This window comes from Trachinotus anak, unplaced genomic scaffold (genome assembly GCF_046630095.1).
Source record: "Trachinotus anak isolate AG129_WGS33_773 ecotype Australia unplaced genomic scaffold, CSIRO_AGI_Tana_v1 ptg000018l, whole genome shotgun sequence".
Taxonomy (NCBI): Eukaryota; Metazoa; Chordata; class Actinopteri; order Carangiformes; family Carangidae; genus Trachinotus; species Trachinotus anak.
In genome coordinates this window covers 3,794,165-3,820,271 of record NW_027273869.1, presented here as the reverse complement: position 1 = coordinate 3,820,271, position 26,107 = coordinate 3,794,165, and the positions used below count along the sequence as shown (strand labels likewise).

Sequence of the window (26,107 nt, the reverse complement as noted above, 5' to 3'; positions counted from 1 at the left end):
CAGATGCTACCAAACAGTGCAAAATATTAAACTGAGGGTGTAAAGCTTTTACATTCTTCGTTTATTATTTTGCACCCTCAGTTGAAATTTGAATTACTTGAGTTACTACTGACCAGTCTGATGTATGTAGGTGTGTGTAGTCATAGTGTAGCCTGGTGTCATTTTCAGGCGATTTAACAAAGGTAAAAACTCAGTGAACGGTCATGTGTACAATTATGTCAAGATCCGCCATTAAAGTAACAGTGAAATACTGCTCCATGGACTTTATTCCAGGTTTTTGTTTGTCAGTCCTGCAATCGCTTCCTGCTCCGTCAAGATAGCAGTGCCCCAGCAATGCGCTGGACAACACCTCATTTTAAGACCACAGGTGCTCAAATGGGTGCAATTTCATTTGCTATTTAAACAACATGGGTGCTGGACAATAACATCTGTGTTGGTCTGAAAGTAGCCAATACACTTGGGTTTCGCTTTGCAGTTTAACCAAGAGTCTGCAGTCGAGCTAGCAGCTCTGTGAGGCTCTAGACACAGCAGAACCTTCAGTTCAGTGCAAATGGAAATCAGTCCAACTGTTGAGACGTTTCACTCAAAACCACAAATATCAACCTCAGAGAAAAAGTCAGGTGGTGACAAAGTCATATTCAGATTCATCCCTTAAGGATCATGAATGTCTGGTCCATACTGTTACATCTCAGCAACTTTGGGGTTGATGGGCATGAAATTTGGTACAAAGTGGTCTTAGGCCCACAGCGCTAGGGACGCTAACTAACTATTAAAAACACATCAATGAGCCACTTTGTTGTACTGGGTGAATGCTGCTCCACCACCATGAAAACACACACACGAGTTCATTTTGAGTCAGTCCCACAAACACTGATCTGATGCTCTAAAGACTCCCGAACAAAGCAAATGAGTATTTATCTGCAGCAATGTTTAATGTCCAATAAAGACAGTTGTTGGGATTTCAAATTTCAGTGCATTTTGTTTGTATCTATCATTTAGATGAAGATCAGATAACATTTTATCACCAATTAATGCAGAAAACCAGATCACTCCACAGGCTTCACACACGCTCTCAATTGTTAGTTTTGGTCTTTTAGAAGAAACGGCACCACACCTGAGCTGCTCTTTAGTGCGAGTTCTCTAATCTGACACTCTGGTTTAATAATCTCCACATTTAATTTACCTTTTTTGTTTTGAATTGTGTCATATTTTGACATTTACCTTCATGTACTATCATTCTCATTAACAGAAATACAATTTAACAGGTTCCCTACTTTTCCAATTAGATCAGTTGTACAATAACAGTGTGTCAGACATGGTGTCAGAGGGTTACATTAAGAGAACAAATGACAGTGTAATTACATTAGGAATATACAGCATAGACCATTTGTTTGAAAGTCCATTAAAATCAAACATCATAGCCATTAAAATGGTCCCTCACATGTAACACGAACAGTGAACTGCGTCATTAGAACTTGTGACTGACATCTGGATTTCGTCAATAGCCAAAAGCCCAACTCTAACACACACGTCAGTGCACATAAACTGACACGGTATCATTTTATGTTGCAGTCAGTTGTGAATAAAAGTCAAGCTCCACTTTTGAAGAGGGACTTGTTGAAAAGACAGACAATTCGTTTTATTTTGCATTTCATTTTGTCATGCAAACAAAACCACAAAAAAAAAAAAAAAAAAAAAATATGTCTGCTGAGGAGCAGAGCAAAACACAATCTGTACCTCAGTCTGACGGGGGAAATTTCAGTACAGCATGAGAGAATGTAATGGGATAGCTCTGCTGTTTACATGGATATGGAACAATAACAAGCCATCAAACAACAAATACTGAACAGGCTGCACACAATAAAGAGAAAACGAAATGAAACCAGTTACATATCAAGGTGTTTTATGCAAGAAATGGGAATGAACTGACAGTGCTGCTGAGTGAACAGGTATGTAATTGGCTGACAAAGCTGTCTGCCACCATGAAGCATGGAGACAACACATCCTGCCTTGAGTTGAGGCCAGAAAAACAACCCACATCACTACATCACATGAGACTGTCCTCTCAGATAAAACTAGCTGGGTGTTTTTTCTGTCTGTTCACAGGAAATGAAGGAAGCAGATGCTCATTATACGTTTCCACCCAGCCTGCTTCTGATTGTAAATTTATTTCTTATTTACTTGGCAACAACATTAGCTAATTTCATTATCTATGCAAACTAGGTGATTGACTTTGCTGTTGCCTGGAGACAGTGAAGTGATGCCTCTGCCTCTTCAGGCTTCCTAAAGGAGGAGTGGGACTGGTGTTTTTACACCTACAAACCAGGTCCACTGAAGGTCGCTGGTTTGAGACCCTCACAAGATTGTAGCACTACCAGCACAAAGAGGTCTAATCCAAGTGTCAGCCCACCATGATGTCACCGACTGGTCTGTGAGCTGCTGTTTTGAAGCCTTGGTCCATCAACATCTTGGTTTTTTTGAAACCAGAAGAAACCATATTTGGACGAGGAGGTGGAGCTGGGGAGGAGTGAGGGGTGGATCTCACCTGCTCTGTCCTCTATCCTGATTGTCAGGCAGGTTGCTGTGTGTAGTACAGTCTGTCAATCACACAGTAGCCCCGCCCTAATGCATATCCTGCTTTATTGTCAATTTTCCTCTAAATGGGACCATCATTTTAAAAATGAACATGTTGTGTTGAAGCTGAGATTAGCTCCAGCCCCCCCGAGACCCTGTATAGATAGACTAGTGACTGAGACCATAAACTCATTAGAAAAATGTTTACTGAGGTTATAAACCAAGTGAGAAGTAGAAACATTTTCCTATAGACTTCAATACAATCTGACTTCTTTTAAGAGCCAGTGGAGTCGCCCCTGATGGTCATTAGATAGAAAGCAGGTTTAAAGCACTTCTGCATTGGCTTCACTTTTCAGACCCAGAGTATATGTCCATTTGTATAGACTGTCTTTGGTCTAATCCTGCAGTGGTCTGCAGTGTAAGACTGTACTGTATTATACATCTCTTTGCTTTGACTGTGTATGACCGTTAAGGTACAGGAAAGCACCACCTAAAAAAGTAAGAACACCCTGTTGCCGTGCAGGTAATTTAGACAATTAACTTCATTGTGCAGCAATGAATCCAAGGTCACTGTGGCTGTGACATGAGTGAGAATCTTACAGAGTTACAGCAGAGAGGAGAAAACATGGACGTAGTCAGGTACATGTAGAGGGAGCATGGAGAGAGGTCGTGGTGAAGGGAAGGGTGGGGTCAGAGATCACAGCTGTGACAGAGAAAACTTCAAGAGCAGTTCACTTGAGTCTGAGGTGGTTTGAAAGAGTATCTTGAAGTGCTACTCCTCTGTCTTTTTTCTTTCCTGTCTCCTTTTCAAAATATTAAAATAAAATTGATGGCTGTAAAAATAACGAGTCAGCATTCTCAGAAAAAAGGTGACATTAACCCATTAAGACCGGATGATTAAGACCACGCACATGATCACATCATTTTTAAGACACGTGACTGATGAAATGCATTGTGATTTGCTGAGGTTCATGTAAGGAGGGTGAAATCCATGATGGGAAATGTATTTCATTTGTTTTTTCAATTGTTTTAGCTGCAAAAAAGTTTTTAAATTTGCGGCTCCGGCAATGGCTGATGACCTGAGCAAGGGGAGTGATATTGCAGCAGATTACAACAGTTACAGATGAAAACAAGAGAAAAAATGACTTAGAAGATTCAGACACTGACCCAGCCTGCTGAGCTGCTAACCAGCTGGGCAAGGCTCAGGGTGAGAGGTGTCGGAGGAGGAGGCGGAGCCACTATCACCGCTGGCTGGAGGTAAAGATTGATTTGATGTAACACTGTCACTAAAACCTTTATTCCTCAGCCTCTGAAGCAGATTAAAATAATGTCTCCAGACATATTGACTATGTACATATATTCAACAGCACAGCCTTTTTAGCTCTGGCAAACTGACGTAAAACACAGGAAAGTCTCCACAGACAATAGATGTAAAACTCTGGTCAACTGTGGAATATAGACGGATTGACCTGCTGCTGATAGGGTTCATCAGCGTCGCGTGACGCTTGAATGTAACAAACATTTATGTGTAAAAGTCCCACACTCCACCTTTAACCTTGGAAACTGAACTTTAACAAAATAGTCTTGACTCAAGTTTCACTTACTGACTTTTTTCCAAGGTCTTCATCAGCAGATGGAATTTACTCAGCTGTCTCCATGACAACTGAGAGAACTCCATCCGCTGATGAGTTCAGGCAAAAGCTGGTGAGTGGAGTCAAGGTCACTTTGCCAGAATGGGAAGATGCTGATGAGCCAATGGTGAAACTAGTGAATAAGAAAAAAAAGTAATAACAGGAAGAAGACAAAGAAGAAGAAGAAAAACGTGCAAATTCTGGTCAGGATAAAAAACATATCTGAAATGAATTTACTTGTATACTGACTCAGTTCACACACATCACTGACTAAACCACAACACACACAAGGCTTTTTCCTCACCTGCTCTCTGCCCCCCTCTGCCTCTCAAACACATACTGAAGGACATATGCAGCCCCCCCCTCCTGCCTCCGTCTGCTCCTCTCCTGGGTAATCAGCTCTGAACCCATAAACACTCATCCATCCGCAGCCACACACCTGCTGCAATCTGTTGACTTTGAGCAGGATCTTTCACCTGTCGCTCTCGGCGGCTAAAAGAAAGGTGCGAGCCAGTCGGTTTGGAAAGGTACCAGCTCTGCCTGGTTAGGTTTCATTGTGCGCCCAAATGTGACCCGTCAGGACTTAGCTGACAGCTCTGAGAGCCATCACAGCTGAGGTAATAAATGTTCTGATGTAGCAGAGGTTGTATATGTCATTCCTTTTCTCTGGGTGGTTACTGAACTTCTGTTGCACTTGACCTTCAATATTTTCCAACCTTAAAATGTTGCTTTTGGGAAAAATTCGAATGGAAGCTCATTTTAGCTGCCTGGAGTTCACAGTCCATCTTATATCTGACAGTGACCTGCAGGGGGATGCTGCATAGGTCGCTCTGATCTTTCAGCCTGACACGCACACAACATTTTTACACTGGTACATCAACATTTAACCAACATCAAAATATTTGCTAAATCTGTTGGAGCTGTTCATGTCTGGTTTTCCTTTGGATTCTTTGGGTTTCCTTTGGAATATCAGTCAGTTACTTTGGGATCAGAGAATACAGTATATATACACATACACATACATACATACACACACACACACACACACACATATATATATATACATATATATATATATATATATATATGTATATGTATATGTGTATATATATATATATATATATATATATATATATATATATATATATATACACACACATATATATACATATATATATATCTGATCTACTTATACAACATGAGGTATCAGGTCCTCTGGGACAGGTTTATTCAGTGTTCCCAGAATTAATTCTCTTAAAATGACTTATTCAAATATTTTTATTTTATTTTGTCAAACTTGTTTTATTGTTTTTAAATGCTATTTCAGTGTCAGCTTAATGTTCTATTTTTAATGTATTTCCTCTGTAAAACACTTTGAATTGCCTTGTGTCTGAATGGTGCTATATATATAAACTTGCCTTGCCTTTCTTTAATTACACAGATTATATTTATCTGTGTATATGTTGGCCAATGACTCACAAGTAAGTGCAGTACAGGAAAGCCAAGGGCATCAGTGAGGTTATTTACAATGTCACACTGTAGTAGGGCTTCCAACGTATTCAGTATTGATTAATCTGATGATAATCATTTTTATCCCAATTCTATAAATCACGATAAGATCATCTACTTATGAAAGGTCAGAAAATAAATCCCAAGTTGACATATTTAAACAGCTCATTCTCAGTTTACAGTCACCGATGAGTAAGCGCTCCAGCATATTCACATTTGAGGAGATGGAGGACCATGAACAGTACTGTCAACTGCTGACATTTACCAAGAGAAACACTTCGTTCTTGTTTACTTTAAAAAGGGTCAGGGTTGGGGCTGGAGATGCTAAAGAGCAACTTTTATAAGCAGGTTTTTTAAGGCTCAGTTTCTGAATACAGGCTGTGTGCATTTCTCTGTGGACTGAGGCTTTGATACTTTCACAGTATTAATATAGAACCTAGAGCTGCTTTATGATCAAAAAAGATCCAAGAATAAACTGTACAACTGCAGCACAGATGCCTGATTAAGTCAATAAGACGGACTCAGCTATTGTAAATCTTTACAGGGTAAACAGAAGACCTTGAGACGCACAGTCTACATCCACAAAGAACAGCAAATCTCGATGCATCAGTAGGTGGACACATTATCTAGATCCACCTGAAGCAGTGATGCTGAAATCACCAGCAATATCTTGTAATGTTGTCATTTTTATTACATAATTGGCAATTACAGCAAACAGAGACAATCCCATGAACAAACACCATCAAAGCGCAGTGATCAGATTTTCAAACCTGTTACAGTGCGGCGCTGCATTGGTAATCAATAGCGGCTTAGAGGCATCTACCGATCGGCATGCAGATGTCCTCATCACATGTCGACAATAATCTAAAGCCGGTAGACATGCAAACGCTAGTGTTCAATGGTGCTAGTCAACAACGCAGAGGTGACCCAGTGCAATCGATAGCACGTTGTAGTGCACCTTGTCTCAGTGGGGTCTGGTTTCAATTGAATTCAGAGGCTTTGGATGCCATTACTTAAACAAATCTGTAATTCTGTTGTGTTTAAAGGCCCTGAAAACCAATTTTCTCAATCAACTTCTAACTATGAGCGGAGTGGTCCTCCACAGACGCACAATTATCTGTAAAGTTCACAAGAGATTTCTGTATTTGTTTTTGTCAATTAAGAAATATACATAGACATAATCCTGTGCAACGCCACCACTCACAGTTTAGAGCTGTGATGACAGTGTAGTGGTTCTTGTCCACTTGACCTGATGTTTGTATACTGATCATTAGCATCAGCAGATACAATGTAAAGGGCTGCCTGATTGAAGCTTTTTACGATTGTTAATTAACACATCTGACAAGTTGTAAAATGTTGATAGGAAATTTGTTTGTTTTCCCACAATACTGACTTCGGTGAATGCCGGTTTGTGGCAAGGATACACTCACCCACCTGTCACTCAAAGTAGCCACGCCCCCAATTATGTATAACTTTATGCCTTAACAAAATTCAAATAGGTGATTTATATGAGAGTTCACCCCCATACAGTTGTCATGAAGGAGGAAATTAGCTAAAGACACCAAAACTGGTTAGCTTAATTTTTTCAGGTCAAGAGGTTGCCACTTGGACGCAACCAGCAGATGCAACCAGATAATCTATCTGTTCAAATATCAAAATGATAAAGAGTTATTTTGCAAGGACACCATCTTTGGCATGATCTCAATTTTCATCAACTTAATTTTCATTTATTTTCAAATGGCTCAAAGATATTGCAAGCTATAATTAAAGGTTCTCGCTATTAGAAAATTACAAGTTGCTATTTTTTGCTGCTTTTTAAAAGTTCAAAGTTTTTAATTTCATTTAATTAGTAACGTCTAAAAAAAGGAAGTTAAGAGGTCCATCTACTCATTTTTTTGAAGCTTTCATGTCCACTTCTGCTTCATTTTGCAGCCTCGGAGGTTAATGTTTGCCCTGAACCTAGGTTGCATCAGAAAGGGCTTCTGACGTAAAATCTATGCCTGATCAAATATGCAGGTGTTCATTTACTGTGGTGACCACTCAGAAAGAAAACAACAACACTGACACCTAGCAACTACAGCACTGTTAAACTATTTTCATGGGTATGTTTTTACTCTCACAGCACTTGATTAAGGTGAAGCAAAGATCCTGGTCTAGTTTAAGGCAGAAGAGGTCCACAGTGACTTTAAGCACAAGGCAAGATGTGTTCAACCATCTGGTGGTCATCTAGAATTCATAGAACCACAGTTACATATGTAACAGCAAAGACCACAGCTTGTGTTTGACAGTTAATCCAGACCCTGAAACCTCCACCTTCACTGACTGACCGAGGAGGGTGGTTCAGCTCATGTCTTTTCTAATTAACTCCATACTGTCACAGTTTATTCCTATATTTATATGTAGAGGAGTCGGGGTGAACAAGAGGCTACTTGGAAGTTTGTGGGCGTGGTAAACTCATAAAAATTCATAGATTCTGCACTGATTCTTGGGGGTTTGTTGCCTCAATCTAACCACACACAGAACAGGACGGTGCACTTAACATCCACTCCAACACCCCCTTCCACTTGCGTGTCGTATAAAAGGAAGCAACTCCTTCACAAGAAAAAGGCAGAAATAATGTTTCCAAGCACAGCATAATATGGAAAACAAGCAGGCTGAGTATTTCAGTGTTAAACTCTATAATCAATAACCCAGGATGTTTTTTTAAAAACTTTGATTGTTGCATTTTTACTCATGAATATTTCATGTTCAAGAGAAAAACTAAGGGAAACTGAATTCACAGACTACCTGCTTCCCTTTCATCTCCTCCACCACGGCACCACCTCTGCCCAATCCCAAATCAAGCACAAGACCTGGAGCACTTCACATGCACAAACAGGACTTCAGTCCTGTGGGTGTGCTCCTGTGTCACAGTCTACCCACAATCCTCTGCGGCGGGATGAGGGAGCTGTGATGGACGAGACTGAGGACCCTTCAGCAGTGTAGTGTGCCATTAGCCAGTCTGTGATGTACTGCAGGTCCTCCTCAACACACTCTCTCACAGGTTCACACAGTTGTTGAAGCCTGTTCGAGGAGCACGATGCACCTCACAGTTACACTAAGTGAATTTTGCCTTATACATTCAGATTTCCAATTTCTAAAAATGATGGCTAAATTTTGTTTTTAAAGTTTTCATCTTAAAATGTTGATTTAATTGAGTTAATTAGCACTTTTTCATTATTTTTGTCATCTTATGTTGTAGGCACTTTCAATTTCTTTATTTCATACAGTTGTGCTTATAGTTCCCTCCACAAGCAGCTGGAGTCCAGACTCGTCCTTGAACATGCCTGACCTCGCACATCTTCATTCTTCACTGGCAGCAAATCACCGAGGACAATCTCCGGCTCGACTGCCCTCCATACAGGAGAGGGAGAAAAAAAATTCTCCCAGGCAAAATATAAACATCTATTCACTTATTCTCCAAGGACGGCCAGAGAGGCAGATAAGCTTTGCTGGCGTGAGGTGGCTGTTGGCTGCAGTTGGGGATGCAACAACACTCTTTTGTCTTTGTGCACACATCGAGCAACATGGTTTCAGGCCCTGAGGGAGCGAGTCAGAGAATGAATAAGAGAGAGGGAGAGAAAAGAGAGCGTGTCAGAGACAGAAAGAAAGAGACGATAAGAGATGATGAAAGTGTGACAAAAGAGATGGAGGCATGGTGAGAAATAGTGAGGGAGATGAAAAAACAGCAAGACTGAGGAAGAGAGAGTTGAGGAAGAAAAAGCTTGGATATCGTCTTTGTTGCCACTCCTCACAATGTGTGATAACAGATGAAGCTGATACACTTAACTGTGTTTTTACTCATTTGAAAGAACCACAGTTAAATTCACTGAACACATCAACAGCTCTGGTTTGCAGCCAAAGCAGAACAGCAGTGAGGTTTTGTTTACTTTTCACCAACATGAGCCACCGCCTCAATTAATCAAGAGCAGGCTGCTAAAAGCAGATCAGATCGGAGTTCGTTCAGCCAACGATCCACTCAGCACGTATGCTCTCGTTTACCAGTCTCACACAGTTACTCACATTTACAACTGCTGCCTGATACAATGCAGCTCAGCTGAAGTGGGTACAGGGGTCGGTGCCTTGCTGAAGGGCGCCTCAGTAATGGCCACTGACCTTCCAGCCTCTCTACAGGTCATTAAAACATTCTGTTAAAATAGACCACAAAACCAAGACCTCATAAAACTATCCTCGAATCAAGCAGCTATTCCCAGCCCACTTTGCAATGACCTGTTTTCATGCAACCAAAAGGTCTATCATTGCAGCATCTGACAACTGAGCCAGCTAAACCTTCTGAAGAAGACCATGGGATAGGATTGAAAGCTCTACAAGATATAGTTAAAAGCACCAAAAAATTAGTAAAGGGACTTCTTTCCTGCGTTTTTAGAATGTAAGTCTGAAAAAAAAAACCCCACTTTTTTTGTAAATATCTAATTGTACATATTATACTATTATCTATTATTTATCCGTTTCTTAAGTAAGCCATTTTCAAGTTGAATGAAAATTGGTATGAAATAAAACAATTCAGTTGTTCTCAATGCCATCAAAGCTAAAGCAAATTCACCTTAACTCTTGGAGCTAAGAAATTACAAAGGAAACTCGTTGATGTAGGTTCGTATGCTCCTCTGGGCGCTGGTAACTGTAAAATGTAGGAGGAGTTGTCTGTATCGTTTTCTCTGTCATGCATTAGCTGGTTGCGCCATGTAACTTTCAGACAGGTAGCAGCTGGCTAGTTAGCATGACACATAGTTGGTAAACAGCTCTTAGCTAATGTCAGATCTCAGTATAATTTCGTCGTCTGAAATGTTCTCAAATCAAGATCTTTTGAGATCAGGGCAGCTCATCCTCTGCCAGGTCAAAGCTAACGTTAGCTGAAGCAGCTACAGCGCAGACCTGCCTGCGGTGTCTGTGGGTTGTCAAGCAGATATCAAGATACTGTCAGGTAACTAATATAAAGTCTCCTTTTGTTGTGATTAATGTCATGAATAATGTACAAAAGTTATACCATAAAAACAGTCCTACTAAATGTGAGCTAGCTTAACTTGGTAGCATTAGCAAAGTTCACTCACTCTGATTGACAAATGTCAAACAATATGAACTTTATTAATTCATATAACCTTCTACTTTAATGTCATTTTAAGGTTAGAAAATGAATGAGTCAGAAAAAAAAGTTATGTAATGATAACATATATATGCTAAATGTTAGCTTACCTTAACTGGCAATGCTAGAAAATTAGCTATATTTACTTGTAGTGATACATGTAGAAAATATATCTTGTCTGGCCATTAATTTACAGATAACAATCACAACTTGATATTGGTGGGAAATCTACACTTGCACTTGCAGATATTTCCCTCAAATCAAATCATTCAGCCAGTATGTGAGCCATGACTTTGAAGAAACCATTTTATTTATAGAAGTGTACTAACTATCATAATCACTGTAAAGCGCATCATCCTGGGTTTTAATGCTTTAATGGTGCACTACAATCCAGGATCAAAGAGAGGGGAAGCGTCTTCCTTTGTAGTATCCTGGTAGATGGCCAGCACATGGGCACGGAGGGATAACATGGTTTAAAAGGAGGTATCTGACTCTGCCTGGCAGCATTACAGGGAGGGAAACTCAGACAGACATAAGGGGGGACAGAAAAAAAGCCAGACAGGCCGAAGGAAAAACAAAACCAATTAAAAAGGAAGGTTTTAGAGACTAAAAAGGTAGGGGAGAGATTAGAGGGTTATAGAAACTGACAGAGAGAGAGAAAGAGAGATAAAGACCACGAGGAACAGCCAGGAGAAAAAAAGGACAGACACAAAGAAACAGAGAAGAAGACAAAGGTAACACCGAGCAGACGTTCACAGGTAGAGAGCTGAGTGAATCAGACAGACCCTTGAAGGGTGGCAGTGGCCCGAAGGTTGCTGGTTTAAGGTAGAGACGCTCCAACTGGTCTGTACTGGGCAGCTCCCAGTGGCCAGCAGTAAAAGAATGTGATTATACTGGGCAGCTCCCAGTGTGAATATATGATTCAATGTGAATGTGAAGTAGGGCAAAACAAAAAACAACAGCGCTCAGTGTCCTTTCCTAAGGCTTAATAACTGAAGTAAATAAGAAAAATGGGAAAATGGACATTTACATAGCAGGGGATGTAAAGTGAAGGAGGGATGAGACTAGACAGAGGGTGTTAAAGCAAGAGAGAGCCAGATGCAGTCGCAGAGGTGACAGCTGACTGTTTCCAGCTTGCGTCCAGACAGACCAAACCGGCTCCAATTTGGACGAGGCCCAGGAGGACGCTGAGGCGATAATGAGACGCCTCTCATCTTCCACTCTGTGCAGACTGACCAGCCAGAGGATGATGGGAAGAGGAGGACAGGGAGGAAGGAAGACTGCAGGGTCAGAACAGTCCAGCCAACATTCAAACAAGCAGGAGGAGAAACGTCTTAGCAACCAGCTGTGTTGGAAACCGCCTGCAGCAAGGAAACTGAGAGGCACAGGTATTATCTACAGTGAAATGACCATTCAGGCTTTCTAGACAGCAGCAGAAGGCGGTTTGAGCCTGTGGCTGTACCACTGCTTTTAACATATAGTGTTCATACTCACAAATCTGAGGTTAACTTAAAGCCACCAATGTAAGGTGTTATTTTAGATTTATCCTGGCGCTGTGCTGCGTGGAAAAGCTTACACGCTTTCAACCACTAAAATCATGTTAATGAAGTGGGTCCACCATAATCCCTTGAACCCAACACTGCCTGAAGTCAGCTGGTTACAGGCTATCTTTGCCTGTAATCTTAACTGTATACAACAATGGTAAATGCATGCTGGGAAACTTAAGAGGAGCTGGAATCAGCTCTAAGGGCATTTTCAACCCTGTCTTTATGGGATATTTCAGTCTGGACCAAAGTGTTTGGACCGACCGACAAAGAGACCAGCACTGCCGTGTGTAGCGCTACACTGCTAGCATGCTCGAAACAAATATGATGCTGGAACATTACGGTCAATATCCACGCCTGATCGTTTTATTGCAGTACGTTTGGCCTGTCTGCACAAAGTGATCAGACGTAGATAGTATCAACAGACTCTCAGCATTATAACTATGGTGATGATGAGATTTTGTGTCACATTCAATATTTTACATTTTGATCAATTTGTGCCAAACAATGAACAAGTGTGTAGTGTTTTTCCACTTGTCTGATGAATAAAACCTGTGAAACAGAACTGAAAAATACAACGTGGCAACAAAGCAATCAGACACACAATCAGATACACAATCAGACAAACATAGGTCTCTGGCTTTCCCAGAAAACATCTGGAGCGAGAGGCTCACTGAGAAGATGGTGGAACATTTCGGCCAGGAGCACACTGGATGCGTGGCGTGTGCGCGGCGGCTGCGGGATGTCTTGGTTTTCATTTTGGCTCACATGTCAGCTGCTTAGAGTGGAGACACTTGTGAGAACACATGCATGCTTCTCTGCAGCAGGTCAGTGCCGGCAATGCCACGCAGGCAGTCCCATACAGACATGTAATATATTTTCCTGCGTCAAGAGTGATGTTGCCATATATGTTCACTATAAGGGGATATTATCACATATATACATATATGAATATATATAAGTTAATATCACATATGAAACACCCATAGTAAAATGTGTATGTGAGAATATATTAGAAATACCTAGATGATGAATTTTGATATGGTATAAGTTGTTGTGAACATATATTGTACATTAGCAGTGTGTATTTAATGTATATGTTCAAGTTTATTAAAACAACATGCATATAAAATTTCTATACTATTATATATGTTTTTCTTATTAATTTCTCATTAACTTATAACTTTTAACTGTTTATCTTCCCATGCCAGGAAAGTGGTCCCAGACTTGGACTTGGACTTGGACTCTAATATATATAATATCAACATATATTAAGAGGCTTTGGGATGGATATATATTTATAACATATATCTACAATATAAGCATACAAACATACATATTTATAGACATATATGTCAGTAGATTAACTTGCTCCAATTTCTAATAGGTTTCATATATAATTTGTACATATATGTTTGGATTTGATATGTACATATATTTGATATTAGGGAATTCAGTATGTGTAAATGTCTTACATTTCCGTGGGGGCTGTGTTCCTGGCGTTCTCCTTTGTTTTTTGTATTTGAATCAACCACTGTTGAACCCTGCCCATGTGCGAAGAGGCCAACTGAGTAAATTCTTGATTCTGATGCATTAAACACAAACATAAAGTGAAATGAGACTCTTTCATTGCTTTGGCTGTGTTCTGAACAGATTGCTGGCACTGCACAGCAGAAACCTAACAAGCCACTTAACATTCATCAATAGTAAAATGAGGAGAGTCCACCCAGCCACAGCAATATGTGCATTTTACAACTCTCTACACAGATGAATAATATAACAATTAATTAATTTCACAAAACTTAATTGAACAATAAACCAACTATAAAATGCAGACAAACCCCAGATACACAATAAAAGGCAAATATCTGTATCTAACTGTGACAATGCTGCAGCAGGTGACACAGTACAAAAGACGGAAGTTAGAGATGCAGGAGAGACACTGGTCTGATCTATCCGCCATGGTCATTGTGATCAGACGCCGCTGTGTTTCTGAGGAGGAGGAGAAGGAGGAAGAGGAGGAGGAGGAGGAGTGGGGCTGAGGTGCAGGCTCGGTTGGTGCACTGCATCTGCAGGCAAGCAGTGTTCACGCTTGACTGGAGAAGCTGGATGACTTCACCATTTCCTCACGTTTTCTCCACTAGGTGCACGCACACAGGCAAGCACCTACACACACACGCACGCACACACTCAGGCACGCATCTACTGTACCTCGTAGCCTTCTATGTGGGGAAAGTGACTTCACTTCCACAACAAGCAGGATGACTTCATTTCTGTCTCTCTCAGCCCACGAAAACAGTCATCACAGACAACTTCTTGCTTTTACTCATCTCCTGGGTGTTTATTTAGCGAATCTCTCAGATTCACACAAACACCCCTCCCTCAGAGTCAGACTTGAGACTAATCTATGAGACCTCCTACTCCTACTCTGAGCAAAGAGAGCGCTACGACAGAGTGTGATGAAATGATTAGTCTGACATTTGCAGTTTGAAATTCAAAATACACAAAATAGCAGCACTTTTTGTGGGATTTATAAGCACATGCAATGAACTGAGCTAACTAGATACTAAGATCATACATGTATATAAAAACATGATGCAAATATGATGCAAAATTAATGAAAAGCAATGATGTTGAAAATCCACTGGTTGTGGTACATTCATACATGAAAAACATGTTATTATCATCTCTTCCACTGTCCTATTGCCCTTCCCACAATACCCCTGGTTTACTTACAGTATGTACCCTACCCTATGTGTGAAATTATTTTCTGTGATGTCACACATTATTGTGACATGAACTACAACAATATGAACATATCTATCAAAAAGATAAATAAAATAAAGAAATTGGTAAATAAATAATGAAAAAGATATAAGATCCCATATTATTTTCTAATAAAGGTCCTATACTGTATAAAGTGAGAATGGTCAGAAAAAGGTAGACAGACAAAGACTAGTTGCTCAGGGCTTCATTCTACAGCAAGATAATGAGCCACAACGTTCCAGGAAAAGAACCAGGCGGTGGTTTCACATGATGAAGACCAGCACAGTCTCCAGACTGAAACCCCATGGAGCCGGTTTGGGATGAAGTGGACATAAGGTGAAAGCAAAGCAACCTGCAAGTGCAACACATTTGTGGGAACTTCTGCAACAGTGTTGGGACAAACCTTCTGAACAATGATTAATTTCCATTGTAGAGAGAAAGCCAAAGGTTGGTCAAAAAATTTAGATTAAATGTAGGACTTAAAGGTCCCATACTGTATAAAGGCAGATGTCCATGTGTTTGTGATTATAAAGCAGGTCTAGGTTCTATATTAATACTGTGAAAGTATCAAAGCCTCAGTCCACAGAGAAATGCACACAGCCTGTATTCAGAAACTGAGCCTTAAAACCAGCCATCAGGACTTCTGGAACTTTGTGATGTCACAACAAAGCAGTCACTGCTCTCAGCCATGCCCCAAGCCCCGCCCACCTGGACCCACCATCCAACCTTGCAGGATTTGGTTTTGTGTTTACCTGAAATCTTATTCAGCTACACTGAGATGGTTTTTGGTTGTTAAAACCACAAATATATCTTCTTATGTATATTAACAATTCAAATAAAACACAGGAAAAGTGTGAAATATGGGACCTTTAAGTTGAGAGATCCTGGGACATGACTGTGTTAAAAAAGTAAACTAAAAACAAAAAAAAAAAAAAAAAGATTAGTTGCCCTCACTGAGTATTATCTGTGTGCTATCTCTATGAGGTGCTGAAGCCAAATCAAAGTTTGATTCTCTCTCACCTCTTGATCTCTCCTCAACACCAGCAGAGGTAACAGCGATTTCCTCAGTCAGGAAAGTTGACAAACTTCTCTTCCTTCTCGTCCTAAAAGTACGATGTCAAGGACAATTTGTGGCCAGTTAGAAGTGTTTCTTAATCTGTGACGCTTGATTAACACAGGCCCTGATTGCTGCAGGAGGAAATTTGTTCCTCCTTTCACGTCTCTTCTCTCCAGAGAGACCAGAGGTCAGATTTAGCTCTGTCCAGGCAGCTTGCAGAGATTCAGTCTCTTGCCCAGGGAAGGGTCACCTCCCAGCTCACTACACCACACTGGAGCTTCTCCATATGCTTCACATTTATCCCACTTACCATCTTTCAGTTGGTGTTTAGTCAGTGCAGCTTTTGTGTTTGACACGATCTCTTTGACTTTTTTCCACATGATATTAAAGTTGCAGTGTTTGCTGCCTATGCCACCAGCAAAGGGTGCACGTCACAAGAGATAATCATATTAAGCCCAATACTAATCAGTCATACAGTAAAGACTCAGAGGCAAAAATCTTAAATGGCGACAGTCACCATTTTTGTAAGTCAGTTGTCAAGGAAACAACTTTCAGACGTACAAAGGGGCAGTGAAATGCTCACAGACATGAAACTCTGGATGCTGTTGTGTTTGTGCTCTTAGGTGTTTCTGTTATTTTGTCCACCTCCAGTTCTATAGTGAGTGCGCAGTGTAGTGTATGATAAGCATGCCTGTAGGTGGTAAGACACAACACATTAAAGACCCGGTGAATCATCGCTGTGTGCTCTTGCTGTTCCTAAAATAGTTGGGTCCTCATGAGGATTAAGACAATAGTGGACGGAGCTGAGAGGGAGCTGGCCGCTCACTTATTAACTCACAGCTCCAATAATAAGCAGAGATCACTGCTGCGGCTGCCAGCCGCGCTCAGAGGCACATCACCAACACCTTGCCCAGAAGATAAGGGAATTAGGGTGGACAAAGGCGACACTTTCTGCCCAGTTTGCCAATAGGAGCTTATTGGAGCTGTGTGTGTCCTATTCAGGCTGAGCCACCCCCCCCCTCCACCTGCACCCACCCATCTCTGCACTACGACCACCATGCACACAAAGGGTGACAGGACATGAATGAAGGGAAGCAGTAAGGAGGAGAGGAAAACAACAGGCAGAACACAGATCCCCATGTGTGTTCGAGCCTCCTCAATAAAACCTGTCTGTTTCTCTGAGGATGTGACATTTCAGCCGGCGGTCCCCCGAGAAGCCAAATCTCTGCACCTGCACGCCGTTTCAGCACCAGCAGGGCTGGATTATGTTCACCTCGCTGCGTGGGAGTGCACACAGGAGGATGGACCCACTTAATGAGACACAGGAACACAAAGATCACGCACAACTGCAAGAGTATGGACAGAAAGCAGTGCACTCAGCACTGTTGACAAAGGCTAAGATTAAGATTTCAAAAGTATGCAATGCTTTCAAAGCAAACTGTGATGATCACAATTTTTTTGGCCATCCAACCTAAATGCCACACATCATAAGATGTCAAAATCCACGTACACAATTAATTGAATCACCTGTACTATTTAAAGGCCCTGGAGATATGATTTAATGAGTGGTGGGCTCCTACGCAATCAAAATCATCTGCACCAGTTATTACATATGAGAGATTTCTGTTTGTTTCTCCTCTAAATATTCAAATCCATTTCCACACAGCTGTGGGAGTGTTCGTTTCCACGCCACTGCCAATCAAATTTGCTCAAATCACACCCACACAGTCCTGATGAAGCTTTAACATTAATGTTAGAGAAAAACACAAGATTTTAAACCTTTAATGTCTAAAAACATATGTTGTTTCTTCTTCTTGAACACTATTTACAGATTTATTATTTATTTGTGTGGAGTTTTGTGACGTTCCCACAGTTTTTTGGTCTGTTGGTGAGAGGCGTATTTTCCATTATGGTAAGGTTTGTTTGTCTGTTTGGATGCCTGCTGCAGTCCATGTGAGTTACCGTCTTAAGTGGAGTCAGTGAGGGTTAGGACAGACTCAGACAGCTTACGTAAGGACATTAAATGCACAACTGTTCCTACAGCACTGGTTCCCTGGCTGCGTTTCACTCAGAGACCAAGTTGACAGACTGACGTCTGATGGCTGGGTTTTTCACAGAGTTAGAAAATGTGCTGGTAAATGTTAGAGTTGCTCTGATTCTGATACCAGTATTGGAAATGCCTGTGCAGTGTCTGCGCTGATCTGAAACCACATAATGTACTGATAGACTTTGTAGTTTTACACCCACATACAAACTCATCCAGAAGTCTGTTGCTGAGGCTGCTCACACTGGAGGAAGTGGCTAAGGACAGACCACTGGCTAAACTGATTAAAATCATGGATAGTGTCACTCACCCCATCATAAAACTCTTAACTAAAACTGTAGCCTACACAGGAAGTTACGCTGTGCAACCACTGGTAACTACTGTTATAGAACAGCAAAGAAGAAGTGATTTCTGGTAAATAGTGTGATGTTAGCTGAGATAACTAAGAGGGTCCAGACCATGTCTTATCCAGACCTGGACCTACAGCCTATAAATGTTTGAGAATTCATATATTTTGAAGTGAGTGTTTCGGTTTGTGTCATGTGATAATACTCATCATCATGTACATCAGGTGAGACGAGACGAGAGACAATCAGAGAGCCTCAGTCGTCAGCTACAGCAGTTCTTTTTCCATATGTTGTCAAGTATGAAAAGACCCTGTAATCAGACTACTTGATTATTAGAAGGAAATGATTTAAACAGCATTTGCATAGCAATGAATCTGTCCCAAGCTTTCTGATCCATATAAGTGTTAGATCACTGTAATAAAAGACAGATTCTGTGGCGTTCATGTGCTTGTTCATGTTTAACCTGAGCCACACAACAATGACAGCAGCTGATGCACCTCTTAAAAATGTATTTTAACACATTGCTATTGGCTGATACACAAGTTCAGGTGGAGGAACCAGTGATGTTGAGGAAAAAGTGGCATCAGATCGTCTCTAGTTAATGAGGCTTATGCTCAACGTCTCCTTTGTGAAAACAGCTTGGAAAAGTGAGACAGTCTAAATTTGTAAAATTGGCCTTCTTTACTTCTGAACCGTGCTCTGCAGCCCACCCGTCATCGTCTGCCGCTGAAATGACCCAGTTTCCCCTCAGGGATCAATAAAGTTCATCTTATCTCATCGTGTGAAATTTCTCATCTCACAAGTATTGGTCTACAATGTCAAATAGCTGGAGGCGGCTGGGCAGACGTTATCACATCCCAGTCACTGCCACTGCGTCAGCTCGCCCGGCGTCCCTCCACCTCCACCCCCTCATAAAAAACATGAAGCTCTGCATTGTTTAACCTCTGCACCTGCATGGAGGGGGGACGCCTGCTTGATTTGTAAGCTGGGAGGGGTGGGTGGGCCAATGCCCATGCAGACAAAGCAATAAATTGAACGGGTGGTGACGGCGGCGAATGCAGTTGTGCTAAAACAGAGACAGTCCCTCAAGAACATCAGGGTCGCAGCATCAAGGCTCCGTGTAAATGGAAAAGAAATCTAGACATTGAAACCTTTCGCTGAGAACACACACACACAGACACACAAATATGTCTGTCAGCGGTCCCTTTCAGTTCTGGGTCATGCCTCCCTGTCTGGGTGCTACTCGCTTCACACTCACCCTGGAGGGCTGATGTCCAATTAGATCACACAGTGCGGCAGTACGCAAGCTGCTACTGAGGAGCTGCAGCTAGGTGGAGAAAAAACAAAGACAGTTTGTAAAGACCGAACAAAATCAAACCTACGGCTGAAAGAATGAGCTTTGGATTCAACAAACATAAACCTTGTGTTCGATACAATAATTCAAGCTTGAATTTGAAACACAAATTACACTTACATCACAGTGAAGAGTATACACAGTCACATCATGACCATAGATCATTGTTTATCATGCACACACACTTGTGTACGCACAGCCTTGTGGTCCAATGTTGTGCAGCCTTCAACAGCCCAAAACTACATTACAATGTTGTGTTCACTGTCCTTCAGTGCCTGAGGAAATGAACAGAGCTTTAATACGGAGCAGGAGCGGGGGGGGGGGGGGATCAAGAGATGTAGAGATGAATGAGGGAAAACATCAAGACAGGAACACAGGCTAATTGTTTTGACACAGATAACAATGACACAGGAGGGAGGGCTGCACGATTATGGCAAAAAAATCATAATCGCAATTATTTTGGATCAATATTGAGCTCACTGTTATTCAACATGATTACTCACTGACTTTGGAAACACCACACATTTATTGCACTTAAAAAAAAAACTTTCTTGAACTTTCAATACAATTCAAAGGAAAAATAAATACAAAAATACATCTTAAAAATTAGATAAAGTTAAAGATAGTAGTGGAACAGGGCGAGGTCTCTCCTGACTATACATAGAAAGTGTCTGAACCAACAAACTGCTCAAGATGACGCACTCATACGGACGTTGCTCACATCACCGAAAACCAAAACGTGACCAGGAAGTGGATGAGTGGATGGTTTTTGAAGAGGGGATGAAATTGGTTGAGAAACAGAATGCGGCACAATCATCGTTTTATCCCAATTAACTTGTTTTCATAATCGTTGGAAGCCAAACTCATAATCAAAAATAACATCAGATTAATCGCTCAGCCCTAACAAGAGGTAATGATCACATTTACTATTATTTACTATTATTTACTAACTATTTGAAATTAGTGTGTAATGCACTGTTCACCAACCCACTGATTTTCACCTGTAAATTCTATAACAAATCACACTCCACAGCCAAGTTTCACACAGACAGCTGTGTCACACAGCTCGACATTAGCCAGACGATAGAGCGATGACTTCATCTTCAAAATTTAAACTCCCATTTCAACGTGGAAAAGAAGCTAATAATCGATCTATAATGATGTGTTCACGTTCAAAAGTCACACTACAGAGAGGCAACAGACTGGCTCTAGAAACACAGTGTCACTCCACTCTATTGCATGGCCTGTGGCCCTGTTAGTGTATTAGGCTACTGTCTTTTTAGCTAACGCAAAAAAGAGACAGCTCGAGCCCTGCTGAACGCCATGTTGAAGAATAATCACATGAAACCGCCTGAGAAGTAACGTGAGGACACATTTTTGGATTCATCACAACTGGTGATGAACAACAGTTGCAGGGTAATTTTACAATGTCTCTAAATTACTCTAACGATGTTTTACTGATGTTAAATACCACATATAGCAACATCCATCAGCATATTGAGTCTGCACCTGTTGTATGGAATCTACTATATAAATAATCAATAATCAATCAATAGTAATAAATAATCTTGACCTGACTCCTTGTAATAGAAATTGACATTTAAAAGCCTTCACTTTTTTCCCAGTAGGTATCATCCACTATAGCCCTGCTGGGCCTCAAACAATCAGAGAGCATCATTTAGCCCAATCAGCTGGTCACAAGGAAACACCCCCAGTAGCCTCAGGTGGTCTGCTAAGTGCTCCCCATCCAGCCGATACTCTCCATGAGCATTTGTATTCAAAATGCACTACGCGTGTTCACTTCCTCCTCCATTGTCCGTCAGCTTCATGCATATTGCATGTGCCCATGTCAGCCCTTTGCTCCAGGGGGGGCTCATCCTCCGCCAGCAACAAAAGAACCATCAGAAGCATCCAGAGAGCAACATCCCCACACACTACATCAAAATCAGACGATCACAATGCCAGATGCTGCGCCAGTCGCAGAGCGCGGCGCCGCTTATTGATTCCAACGCTGAGATGCAGTGAGGAGAAAACATTTTCATTTGTAAACATGGGGCTCCAACAAAGGACGGTGGAAGGCCAGCTGTTTGGAGGACTGACCTGGAAATATCTGTGAAACAAAAGGGAATAAGTGGAGAATAAACAAAGGTTACTTTGTTTTATGCATGAGGCTTCCTCTCAGTCTGCATCAGAGCTTGATTTGAAACTCACCAAGCAGTGCACATTTTGCAACTTGTGTGTGTGTGTGTGTGTGTGAAACATTGGTAGTCTGGAAAACTGTCTTTTAATATAAATTGAATGGACTTTCTGAAATAAGCTCAAGGGTACTAATAAGAGTTGAGGTAAAAAATTAGCTGAAAGGAGTCGGTTAGCTCCTGGCAGGTCAGAGCTGTTGCAATGGTTGCAGGCTGGTTGCTATGGTGATTAGTTTAGTTACCATGTCGGTAAGAGGTGGTTTCTAGGGTTTCCAGGTCCTGTAGTCAAGTATCCTTACTGAAGAAAATGAAAAGCATTTCCCTCTGGGCATCTGATTCTGGTCTTAGCTTGATGAGCAGTTCCCCGAGCAGCTGAAATGTTGGATAAGGCAGTAATAGCAATTGCTGTCTTCATGTTTAAGGTAGTAATAGAAATCCTCATTTTATGGTTGGCATCCTAGATGAGTCGTGTACTCATTCCTACTGACAAATGCTAGTGTAAACAACACACCAGGTATGTGACTGAAAGTAACGTTGATGCTACGTCCACTGCCCTTGTTAACATTATGTTAGCTTAACTTTGTGTTAGCGTGCCTGTGTTTCATGTTGTCTCCCTGATGTTCTGTTGTCACTTCCTGTCTAATTTTTCTGTTTTACATGAATTTAGTCAATAAATGTTGTTTTTTTCCTTTCAAGAACAATTACTGTTAGCTGTCGTTATTAGCAGACATGATGTAGCTGATATCCAAGATGCTGCTTATTAGGATGATTTTTCAGCAGTTATAGTCCAATACTGCACATCCTTCCAGTAGCAACAACAAAGATGGCTGACTGAAAGTAAAATGTAGTATTAAACACACAGTATGTAACTTCTACTGCTAGGGGTCTCTCTATCAAAACAATGACAAAAGATGGTGTTCTGTGATTTTTTGAAATAGTGTGGGCTCATGGGAGTTGTTCTCTTCACCACCTTTGCTTCTCCTGGTTTGGATTCCTTCAGTGTCAGTCATTCAGGAGGTTTTCACCTGGAGCTGAATTCTCCACAGAGGTCTCCTGCTCTCCTCAACAAACAGACCAGGTGATTAAAACCAGTAGAAACACTGAATAAAGCAGATTCATGTTACAGTTCAGCAGACACAGGATGTCTCTGAGGGGCTAGGACCTGAGCTGTCTAACATTAACTTGGCTTTTTTCTCCAAAATCCTTTGTCTGGTTAAAGTATATAGTTGAAAATGGCCGAGGTGTAAAAAATGTAAAGATCATAGTCATTTTTAGACATTTTAATGTGGAAAAGATACATATTTTAACTTTAATTTCAACACTGATACTAGGCAAAGGTCAGGCTTCACTTTCCTCTTCACTTTAAGAGGTTTAGTATGTCTTCAGATATCTTGGTGAAGTTTTACTGCTGCACTGTAGAAGGTTTTCTTATTAGCATGGTTTGGTAGCAGGTCCCTACAGGCATCCAGGGTTATAGGCAGACAGCTGCCATCAGTGGAAGAGAGTGTAATCAAAGACACAACCCACCCAGGTCATCGCTTATTCACAGTCATCACGGCAAGTTTACCACACACACACAAAGACAATATACCAAAGCCCACACTTGATTTATTTAGTGTGTGTTTTCATTCAATTACACGCAATAATGACCAAAGGTGTTTGACATTTCTCAGTAAATCAGCCTCACAACTCCCATCTCCCCAAACTTGCCAAAGCATCTCCATCCCGGGGTTTACAAGCAGATTATAGTGATAAGCACATCTGCCCCATATAAACCCAAGTGGTGCAGTAAAAGGGAGCGACAAACAGAGCTCTCACTGGATGTAAATTCAAACAGAAGCCTCCCACATCTAAACCTCGCCCTTTAATCAGTGACAATGAAAGTTGCAAAGAGGTGAAACAATTCAAACCACTCCTTCCCGACAGTCCCGGCCTAATGTCAACAGCATGTAAAATGGCAGGAACCGTTAATTTCCAGCTTCCTCTCTGAAGTGTTTGTTCTGAGGCAAAGGTGCAGGAAGAAATATAGGACCTATTGAACTTTCTAACAAAGCAAATCAAAGACGGGGGAGGGCTTCAGCCTGCTCTGAGCGTAGCATGCACACAGCTGAGACAATAATTCACCTTCCTATATCTTCCTTTCATTTGTCCTGAACATATTTGAACCTTCTACTTCAAAATAACTAAGAGTTCACTGTGAAAACAAATTATTGGTCTTTTTTTAAAGACTGACTTAAAGATTTGCACATTTGAAGTCTTGAACCAGACTTTTCCTTGACTCAGAGCAGACATGACAAATGGCTGTTGTCTTTCTGTACTCAAGTAAGTTAGCACTCAAACATAGACGTGCTGACAGAGTTGTTCTGCCCTTGGAGCATTTCTGAGCTCTATAAATTGCTTTCTGGACTCATTTTCGAGCAAAGTCCTTGGATCGGTGGGAAAAAAAACAACAACAAAAATGTCAAAAGTAAAAGATCAAAGATGCAGAGATGCGGTCAGTCTCAGAACTGACCACAAATGGAATAGGAGAAGTCACATTGAGGCGTGCCAAGTGATGAAGTCAACCATTCCGGGATGTTGGCAGGAAAATGACCAATTAGAAGGCGAGGAGCCGTCATCGCTCTGCCCGGCAGCGAATCACGCGGGAAAGAGGGGAGGAAGTGAGCAGCTTTGATGGGCAGGTGACGAGAGATTGTTACCGTCACTGGTCAGGAGGCCCAACGAGTGGAGGCAGGTCGGGCGCAATGTGAACTCTTGACTTCACACACAGAAAACCACTGCACTCCCAGATGGAAACACAACTCCTCTGAAGAGCATCTTAAAGTAGCCGCTCTTCACTGAGGGAAAAGAGCAAGTCTGGTCATTTTCACTCCACTACACACAATTCACTTTTTAAGGCTTCCTTTACACTCATACATCATTTTCTTTTCTGATTCAGTCACTGCTGGTTTTTTGTGTAAGCATGAGTAAAACACAGTCAAAGTGAGCTTCATGTTCATAATTGTCATGAGCAGGTTGCTATGGTGTCCAGGGTGTATCCTGACGCTACAGGACAAAGAAAATCCTGGTACCCAGAAACTTAAATGTCTCAATTCAGGGGCTGCATCCTTCAGAGGCTGCATTTGAAGATGGCTTCACAGTGGTGCAACCAGGCTGTCCCATTTCAAAGGCTCCTTCAAATTCTTTTCCTGGCCAACGCAGGATCCACCTATTGGATCCTCTTCATTTTGATTCAGCCTTTCCAGTCTACGATGGCTACAAGGGGCCACACCTTCGTGGACCGCATCCTCTGAATCCTTACAGGGGGAGGTGTGGCTACACATCAGCAACACAAGGCAACAAGCAGTAAAACTAAACACAAAAGACCAAACTCCTACATCAACAACTGTTATCAAAGTGCTGCACAACAAACAGTAATTAACTGTTTTTTTTTAACAGTTTGTAATTAACCATCATTTCATGACATATATACATTATTTCATGTGTCCTACATAGAGGAAAAAATAATTATAAAAACCAACTATGTTTGGAAATGTCCCAAAATATAGAAAGTGAATATGAGGCACAAAACTAACAGTGAGACAAACTCAAGATCAAGTCCGTAGTGGGGACATGCAGCAGGTTAAAGGGCAGAGGCAACGAATCTGAATCTATATGACTCAGGTTACCCAGCTAGTTTAGATACTCAAGAGAATTAATGAAATGATAAGAGAAGAACATTTAAAAAAAAAAAAATAAAGCAGTATGTAAGCATTAATATAGTATTTTATGTTTCAAGAGGTTTTTTTTATAATATATATTTATATTATTGTATTTTATGTTTCAAGTATAAATGATGCTGCAACTAAACAGCAGTTCAGTATCGGCCCAAGCCTGAGCTGGGGTTGTGCTGACGATGATCTCAGAGATCGACGGTCATCAGAGTGATTGCCGGCGACTGGATATT

At 41.2% G+C, this 26,107-nt stretch overlaps 1 protein-coding gene and 1 long non-coding RNA gene across 3 annotated transcripts in view; one reads left to right on the top strand and one right to left on the bottom strand.

Moving 5' to 3' along the window:
* Positions 1-26,107, bottom strand: part of nav3 (neuron navigator 3) — a 456,492-nt gene that overhangs the window by 390,922 nt on the left and 39,463 nt on the right. The gene's annotated exons all lie outside the window — the stretch shown is intronic.
* LOC139635500 (uncharacterized) lies at positions 8,817-15,576 on the top strand. 2 transcript variants are annotated; one of them, XR_011694235.1, is made up of 3 exons: positions 8,817-10,695; positions 11,999-12,242; positions 13,048-15,576. It is a non-coding gene; the product is annotated as an uncharacterized lncRNA (long non-coding RNA). The 2 variants fall into 2 exon arrangements; XR_011694234.1 differs by having other exon boundaries at positions 8,830-10,695; positions 12,085-12,242.